At 37.1% G+C, this 9565-nt stretch overlaps 1 protein-coding gene across 1 annotated transcript in view; it reads left to right on the top strand.

Moving 5' to 3' along the window:
- TMTC2 (transmembrane O-mannosyltransferase targeting cadherins 2) overlaps positions 1 to 9565 on the top strand; it is a 268691-nt gene that overhangs the window by 1307 nt on the left and 257819 nt on the right. The gene's annotated exons all lie outside the window — the stretch shown is intronic.

Here is a 9565-nt window from a genome sequence, read left to right as displayed (position 1 = left end):
ATGAATAATGAAATTTTTTCATGTAATGAAATTACAGATAGTACAAATTATTCAATATGCACAATTTTCATCTGGGTAAACAACAGATGTGGCCAAACACCTGGAGTTACATTGGACAGCATTTCAACTGGAATGTTCCAACACTATTATAAATCTGTGAAAGAGGCACACCCTCTTTGATATACACATTTTTTTTCTAGACTCAAGTGGTTTATTGTGCAGCTGGTTATCTGAAACCTTCCCAAAGTAGTCCAAGCTGACATTGCAGAAAAAGTATTCTATGTTTTCTCCATGAAATATGTACATTTGTTGCAATGCTGTGCTTTTGTTAAACTTTATATGACTGTAGCAGTGCACAGGAAGCAGAGGTCACCACACATCAAGCTCCACCTGCCTCCAAATTTCAGCTGAGAAGTTTGCTGGGCACCAATTCACATAACATTGGCTCAAACTGACCTGAAACTCTGAAAGAGTTCTAGTCAGCAAATGGCCGCATATGGTGGGAGGAACATTGTAAATGCTGCAGCAATAACTGACTTCTGGGAAAAGAATACACACATTAAAGTGTTTGTAATTAATAACTATTTCAAGATGCTTGCCATGAATTTGAAACCTTTTTGCAAACTGTCCTGCTTAACTAATCATCCTATACTAGTCCCTGTAATTTGTCCAGTGCCTCTGAGAGAAATTGCAAAATGTCTGATCCATGCCCTTTAAAACACATTAATAATAAAGTGAAATCCAAATGTGTCCTTTTTAGCTCTGAAGTACAGCTCAAGCTCCATGCTGAGCACAATTACAAATAATGTATGAACTACCATGATGCTAACTACAGATGTCCAGCTGGTGGAAAGGAGGGTAAGCTATGTTTGCTAGCACATATGCTTGCAAAGTTTAAAACATATGACTTATCTTAATGTATTTTGCTTTCCTAACAGTGCACAACTTCTTGTTGATACCACAGTGTACTCAGCTGGAATTGGGTATTTTTATGGATAGTCTGTAGAAGGAATGTTCTCTGACTGAGGACAACAATATCTGTAGGAATTTAATGTATCTACAAAATATAGGGTAAACTGATTTTGCTAAAAGGGGGAACTCAATAATTCAAATGCAATAGCCATGAAAATGTTGCTAACACAAAGTTGTCTAAGTGATAAGTTTTCTGAAAGTACTGGAGTGAAGCATTTTGTATGTAGTCTCTTGTAGTTCTTTGATGGAAGAGGCTTCTCCATTTGTTTTTTAATCTAGCATAGGATGTAAAAAGACTGTTTCAAACCAAAGTCAAGGTGTTGCTTCACCTCAGAAAGATGACAAAGTTGCAAATGCAGCTGAAGGTTATGTTGTGTTCTGAGGCTGGTGCAGAAGCACAGCAGTCAGGCTGAAGAAGAAGAGAACAAGCATGTGTCAGTGAGGAGCCTTGAGGGAGCACTTGCAGAGACACACATAAATTTGAGGTGTGAAGTTACAGCTAATTTACAAAAGGTATTTTAAAAATTGTTTGTGAGTGAAGTGTTTTATCAAAGACAATGGCTGTTTTGTATCTATTTTGTGGCTGAGAACAGAAGGGTGCAAAACCTAATGACTGATAAAAATTATGTTCCACTGTCTCTGAACTTCTCTTTTCAGTGGCTTTTTTTTGGCCATTTCAGTAACCCCAGGTTGTACATCACTGAAACGTTCCTTTAAATTAAGGTAAAGCTGGATCAGCACAAAGTCTGTTAACCATCAGTTTAGACTTGTAGAAGTAGCTGGTGATATGTCTCCTAAAATAAGAAGGGGGACGCGTGTGTCTGTTTTTCCACTGAAAGACTCTGAATGGATCCCTACTGTTTGCACATGGCAGCTCCACTCAGAGGTTCTTTAAGTGGGAGGTTGTGCTACACACTCACTTGCTGACAGGATAGACAGGAGGAGACATAACTCCTAGATGGGGATTAAAGAAAGACTGGACAGGCTAAAGGAGAAGTGAATGGGATGGGGCTTAGGGAAATGGCAAGCATCCATTCTAGCCACAAGTGCTTTAGGATCCTGGTATTATTATTTCTTCTCTGCCTCTTTGGGGTCTTATCAGGGTCAGGCAGAGCCACAGGAAACCCCATACAGCACAGGTACAATACAGCAACTTTGCTAATAAGCCAGAAGTCTTGCCTGAGGCCGAAACAAGCAGGAATAGACATAGTAATCTGCTTAACAATTTGAACAAATTAACAGTTCCATGCCTTTTTTGACTGAAGAAAACTGTGGCTCTCCAGTGGAAGAGCTTGTATTTCTCTCCAAAGAAGTCCTCACCAAGTTATCTTCTTCTGAAACTCTTTTGAGGATTGTAGCACTGAAGGGGATGATGTGGTCCAGCTGTTGAAAACAATAATACAAAAACCTAATGATAATTAATCCAACGGGAGAAATTCAGTAGAATGACACAGAAATTAAATTACTCAATCTGACAAAATTAGTGTTGTAAAATAGTATAGAATTCATTTCTAAAGATACCTAAAATCAGTCTAAATAACTTATTGGAGAAATATGTCCAATCTTTTAAATGCATATGCTAGTTCTACACTGACTGTAGCAAGATTTCTCTATAAAGAGAGAAAAAGATTAATTCACGTTTAAAATGATCTTTCATCCTTATGACAGTTCTTGTAGCTGCTTAAAATTTCCTGTAGTTTCACCCTTTCTCCCCAATCTAGAAAATATTAATGTATTTCACATTCATTTACTATACATTCCCTCTGGTCCGTATATACATTATAATATTTGCAGGCAGAACATTCTATTTAACTAGTAATCTGAAGTTTCACAGCTTGCCAAAAAACTGAGGGGGTTTGAGAGGTGGAGATTAAAATGAAGAAGAAATTCCAGCACTGTAAGTTGTAAAACTTTACACCTTACAGCTGCCAGCTGTAACCCACAAGGAGATAGTGTTCTTAAGCTCCCAGGAACTTAGACTGGGCCATTTTTTAGCAAATGCTTTTGTTGTTCCTTTAGAAAGGGAAGAAAAGGGAAGATACAAGTCCCAAACCCCAGAAGAATCCTTACATATAGAGTACATAGCCTTCATGAGGAGTTATTTTGTCCTTGAGTGTGGAAGGATTGCAGTGATTTGATAAGATCTGTTAAGATTACACTTTGCTTGTTATTACAGTTGAAATATAACAGCTGAAATGTTACACAGGCTAAATCATACTAAGCCTGAGAGGATTTTCACAATGTAACATTTACATAAGATAAGGACATGGTGGTTTCTAGTTCTTTTTAACTGAAATACCTTCAATAACTATTGAGATATATAGATACAGATATAGATATAGATATAGATATAGACAGACAGATAGATAGATAGATAATAAATACCTGAAATAACTATTACTATGTTATTTCTATCTTAAACCAGCTTTTACTGTAAGATAAATGTATTTGTTTTAAATCCATAACAAGGCTTATTTTAATAACCCATCTTCTTAATAATTTTAATAAATTAGCATCAGACAAAATCCACAGTGCAGTTAAGATTCCTGAAGGTACAGCTTACATGCAGAAGTAAAGCAATTCATTCAGCATGGTAATTCATGAGGGGTACTTTGCTGTGCCGAGACCTTCAAAAAGGAAAACCACATCTGAGTAAATGAGAGGCCCAACAGTTGCATCATTTTTCCTCTAACTAAAGAAGGAGCAATGGAAAACTATTTTGGGTAGTCCAAGGAAGCCTGAATTTAAGAAGTGTGTTAAGGCAAGGGAAAGAAGGGAAAGACACAGGACAAGTCTACATATCTGTTTATCATATTTTGTCTGCCTGTGTCTTTGTGGTGAGAGAAAAAGGGAAGAAAGAGGCATGAGAAATAACAATCAGTCAAAGGTCAAATCTCAGGATGAAATAGCCACAACTGCAGAGCTATCTCAAGGGGAATACTGAAAATGAGAGAGAAAAACACCTTCTGAGAAAAACTGAGTGATAGCGTGTTCCTTGCTAGTGGCTATAGCTTATAAAGAAATATCTAGATCCAGAATGAGTTTGTTTTCCTGGTGAAAATATCCCAGAAAAGTCTCTATAAGATCTAGATACCTGAGGCAAGCAAAATAACCTAGTGTTGTAAGCCTTACAATTCATTAATTTTTTGGGAAAAAAAAAAGTAATCTTGACAACACTAAAGTGCATTCGACAAGAAAGGGGCTTAATAATGTGTTCACTAGTTTTAAATAGTGGTTATTTTTTCAAATATTTCTTGATTGTGCCTTTAAATTGCACCTTTGTTGCCAGCTGAGCTCGATTTTTTCTGAGGTTTGTTCCATGTCCATTTCTATGGAACATACTTTGTGGTTGGTACTATAAAATATTTCTGTAAACTGAAACAGAAAACAAGTGCTTTGTGTTATGGAAGAACTCAGTGAAGTCCCTGGTTTGCCTTAATTCAGATTCACATAGGTAGGTTTAGTGCTAGTCAAGTCTGTGAGCAGAATTAGAGACATTTCCTTAAACCATGCTTAAAAGATTATCATATCTTCCCCTGCCATTTTCAATGCAGCCATCACTTTATGATTTTTCTTCCAGTTAAAAAAGGGAGGCAAGATTCATAGGAAAATCTACTGCTATTCTGTGGCTCTTTTGGTCTGAAGTAAGCTACAGGAAAATGGAAGTAGTAAACACAAGAGAAAATGGTCTCTTAAGTTTGTGTTAAGCTGCATTGACTTGGTTTGATGCAGGGATAAACACATGAAATCTAAGATCTAAAGGAAACTTGTCTATATAATTCTGAAGTTTTCTTTTTGGTCCTGAAATCCTATGAATTTAAGTCCCTTCATGGCACTTTGGAGACAGGTCATTAAAAAGAAAAACCCTTTTCACTGGGCATGGAAGGAGCCTTTTCCCTCGGCAGTCCTTATGGTGTGGCTATAAAAAAGGTGACTCCAGCACCAGGAAGCCTGGCTGTCCAAAGAGCCAGCATTTATTAAAAACCATTCTCCTTGTAGGAAGTGAATGCTAGAAATGTTCTAGTGCTGGAATACAATCCTTTCCAGAAGTCAGATTTTTACACAAATTTCCCATAAGTATCACTCTAAGAGAAGGCACACTGCATTTAGTATGAGCCCTGAAAAGCATGAACCAAAGTATAATTTGAATCTCATGTCAAAACCAGCTACTCAGTGAGGAATTTTCTCCTGGAAATAGTAAAGAGAAATATAAGAGAGACACAGATTTCTAAAGACTTCAGGATAGTTATGCTTTTCACATTTTAATCTTTTCTGACACAACAGAGCTACCTTCCCTGCCATCACTTTTCATCACTGAGTTTCTATGGCGGGAAAACTGCATACAGAAGAGCTCTTATCCTCTAGCTGAAATCGTAGATAAAGGGCCTTAAGTAAGAATCTCTTAGACTATAAGTATTTTTCTACTTAAATATTGAGAAAAGTAAGAGAAGAGAATGCATCACATCTCCAGAGAATGCATCACTTTGAAATAATTTTGATTATTAGAGCTATAGATATTTTGTAGAAAGCATTTTTAACATTTTAAACAGATTTCTGAGGGTTTGGGAAAATATGCTCTTTCATAAAGTTTGCCTGTTTTACTAGCTCAGCAAGACCTGTTGAAAGTGTTACTTTAGTAAGTGACCACTTCTACTCAGCTCAGTAAAAAATAATTTTTTCTCCATTTATCTTTTCTCTGTCAAATGCAAAATTGTAACCTTACAAGTTTAAAAGGTTAATTTATTTATAGTTAATATTACTCTTGCTTGTTTTGGCTAATATTTACACTGGCTACATAGAGAATTGAGATTTCAATTCTCTCTTTAAATTTCACTGGCTACACTATTGAGATTTATAGTGTGCAAAACTTATGTCAGTTGAGATACCTACGGTACTTTTGAGTGATGAAGAGCTAGAACAGGTGTGGCCAAGGAAAAGAGACTGGTACACTCTGCTTTATTCACTCAATACAATTTAAAATATAATTTTCTCATGTAACAGGCTCTGTATGTTTTTCAAATACAGCCTTATTAAAAACATTTTTAATTTGCCAGTAACTATGCTTCTGTCTCCTTTGTTTGATCCCCACAAACTGATCTCATATAGCTGCATTTCAGAAGTGTCCCTGTTAATATTTTTTCATCTTTTCATAGATGGATGTAAAAATTGCTATATATACATTCTGAAGAAGTTCAGAGTGACATGCTGAAAAGACAGGTGACTGGAAAGAATAGATTCACAGCTGGCCCACTTTTATTAGCATTTCCTGTATGGAATATCTCTTATTTTATTCAAATGAAGCATGTTTTCATGCTAATTGCTTTTAATTTTCATTGCTAGTGTTTAATTTACACTGTTAATGTTTCTTCAACCATTTCTGGGGTCATGCATTTTCTCTTTTCCTACAGCTTGTGTCAGTCACCAGATAAACTTGAGGGATACCACAATATCCTGGACCTGAAAATAGCATTAGTGCATGACTTTTTTCCAATGCTGCTAACCTGGCATAGGTAGTTTAAGAGAGTGTATCTCTGAAAAAAATTGTTCTTTATTTGACTTCTTTTCCTTTTCTCAACACCATAGTGATCTGTCAGGTTTATAACCGTATTGCACATGGATGCCTCTCCCTCTTTGGTGTTTCACCATGTATCATTTCCAAATGCTCTGGAAGTGCTCAGTAAAGCTGAACAATATCCCTTTTTTGAAGACTTATTGCATGCAGGTTCTAAAGCTGCACATGTTTTCTATGAACTCTTGAGTGCTTTATCACATTTCCCTCTCTTTTTCCACTTTTAGTTCACCTGTGGCCCAAGATATCTTATTCAACACATTTTTGTTGGGACTCATTACGCTGACATTTGTATTTTTATGGAAGTATTCCTTTGATGTTGATGGTGAGATGAGTAGGTTTCCTAATGAAATGTACATCAAAGAGTTTGTTCACTCTTTCATAGATGTTCTTTGGAGAGAAATGAGGGAGAGACATCTTGAAAATTAAATTTAAATTACTCCTGAACATGCATAAGCTGCAAACTGCTCATGTCAGTAAAAGTCCTAGCCAATGGAAAAGGCCATCTGGAAGAGAAAGCCAGGCTCAGCCCATGTGAGTGGGAAGATGGAAGGGGTTAGTCAGGCCCTTCCAGAGCCAAGAGCTTTAAGAGATTTTCGCACCCACTGTCATCAATCTTCCCTCTCCCCACTCCCTCCAGCTATCCTTGAGCTTTTTTTCCTTGGGCTCTTTTCAACCACTGACACTTTTTGTTTTCTGTAGCAGCAGAAGGCAGCAAGCCTTAGCTGTATTTGCCTGTTCTGGTCATACTTGCTCTGCCTTGGCCCACCATCGTACACCATCATGGAGTACTGACCCCTCCACAGCTCACCTGTGCTTCCAGCTGCCTTTCCTCAGTCTTCCCTTCCTCCCATTCTGTTTGCCCTGCGCTGCATTTTCACCCAACATCTTATTCTCATTGACACAAACTCTTCTTTACATTTCCCCTGGCAAAATAAAGGATTCACTGAGTGAATAGAAATCATACTTGAATGCAAGTCCATGAGAGGCAGTGAGAGGATCAAAAGTAAGGAACAAGGAAAGCTACAACAAGGCCTGATAGAAACAAAGGAACCCACTAAATCCTTTTCAGACTTCACTAAGCTAGCGTGCAAGGGAAAAGGAGATATGGAAATAATTCAAACTGGGAAACAATAGGAGAAGAACCTTAATATTAAAGGAAAAATTCAGCATTTAATTGTCACAGACTGGTTTATAATACTACATGGAGGACTGAATCAGGAATTTATGTTGAAGGAACATAAATTTAAAGGAATATTATTAAGGGCCTATGAATATGGGAAAAGGGAACATGATAAGGTCATTATTCACCTGGAAGAATAATGCCTTTAATATTTTGCTATTAGACTCTGACCTAATATGTAACACATTACAGAAAAAAATATTCATCTTATAATAATTCTAGATAGAGAGATCCAATAGCATTTTTTTGCAGGGATGTAAATATTAAAGCTGAAATATAACTTTAAAACGAAAGTGGAGAAATGGGCAGATGATTTAGATACACTGTTTTTACTTTATAGATAATTGTATTGATTACTCAATTGCAAGTGACATGCCTGATTATTTTGTTATGTTAAACTGTAAGTGTTTCTTAAATCTAGGGAGTGAATCATGGTAATGACACACTCCCAAAATCATAGACTGGGAGACTTGCTTGTAAAAGTTACTTTTTTGTGTATCTGCATTAAGTACTAAAAACCAGTTGAATCAAACCTTGCAGCAAATAACTTCAGTGAGGAACTAGAAATACTTTTATTATCCCACATGTAAATTAAAGTTCTTCCATTTTAAATCTGCTTAAATTAAAGTGGGCAGTTCCATATAACAAGTTGGACAGTCTGAATGTGGAGAATATCTGTAATAGAGAGGTCCAAATCTTGTGCCATGTTGATAATTGTGTTCAGTTTCATTTGCAGAAAGTTTCCCTAGTAGTGTTAACTCCTCATCTTGGTTAAGTTATTCACCTGCTCCAGTCTGTACAGGTCTCTTTTGGATGATATCTGAGTCTCCACTTAATCATTCTCCTGACTTCCATGTGGACCCAGAGAGCCATTAGGAGATAGAGCTGTTGCTGAGGAAGGGGACCAAGCTGACACAGGCTGAGCTGTGGTTTTGAAACAAAGAAGTTTTGTTGCTTCAGGGTACTGGTGTATGATAAAAGCACTATTTGTAGTGACAGTAGCATCAGAACAAAGAAAGAAATAATGTATAATGGAAACCTCAGGTCATATGCCCATCTATTCTAACATCTGTAAAGAAATAGCCTTCTCTGAAATGCAGGTGGTCCACAAAGAGAGGCATATAAAATGCCTAAATCAAAATACAAGCTTCAGATAATGGCTGAAATAGGTCCCCAGAGAGCCTCCCGTCCTTGAACCAACTCTGTACATGACAGCCTGTAAAAGGGAGGAAAGAAACACAGATAATTTTACAGTACTACTTGTGAGAGCTGAGTGTCGCCAGCGGATGAGACTGCTTCAGACCTACTGTTGTTTTAGGAGAATCCAACACTAAATGATGCTACCAATGGCACAGATGAATCTTATAAAACACGTTTAACTATTAAAGGTCTTGACACAAAGGTGAAGTAATTCCAGCTGTCCTGCTGGACCACATAAAAGTGATATATGATGTCTAACTAAGATATTCATACCAGGTGCAAGTGACGGATGCAACCAGCATGATGGCAGATCAAGAGTTCTTGTAAATCTCATCAGGAAAGGCCATTTATTAAGGGCTTCAGCATCCCCAGCTGTTTCATGTCAGCAGATCTGATTGAATTTCTCTGTTAACAGACCTTACAAAGTTTCTGTGATTATCCTAGTCCTTATTCTAAATTTTTGGTTGTGGATGATGAGCTACAGGAAAGATAGTTGGAAAGTTCCTTGACACACAAACCTTATTTCCAGCCCCGTTTTGGTTTCTATCTGGCTGTATTCAGACATTTCCTGAGGCAAACCTTTTCCAGCTGAGGAGCAAAACACAGCACAGATATTTAGAACAACAACAGGAAAGTATATG

This window comes from Cyanistes caeruleus, chromosome 4 (genome assembly GCF_971803275.1).
Source record: "Cyanistes caeruleus chromosome 4, bCyaCae1.hap1.1, whole genome shotgun sequence".
NCBI classification, from domain to species: Eukaryota; Metazoa; Chordata; class Aves; order Passeriformes; family Paridae; genus Cyanistes; species Cyanistes caeruleus.
This window is presented reverse-complemented; position numbering and strand designations above follow the sequence as displayed.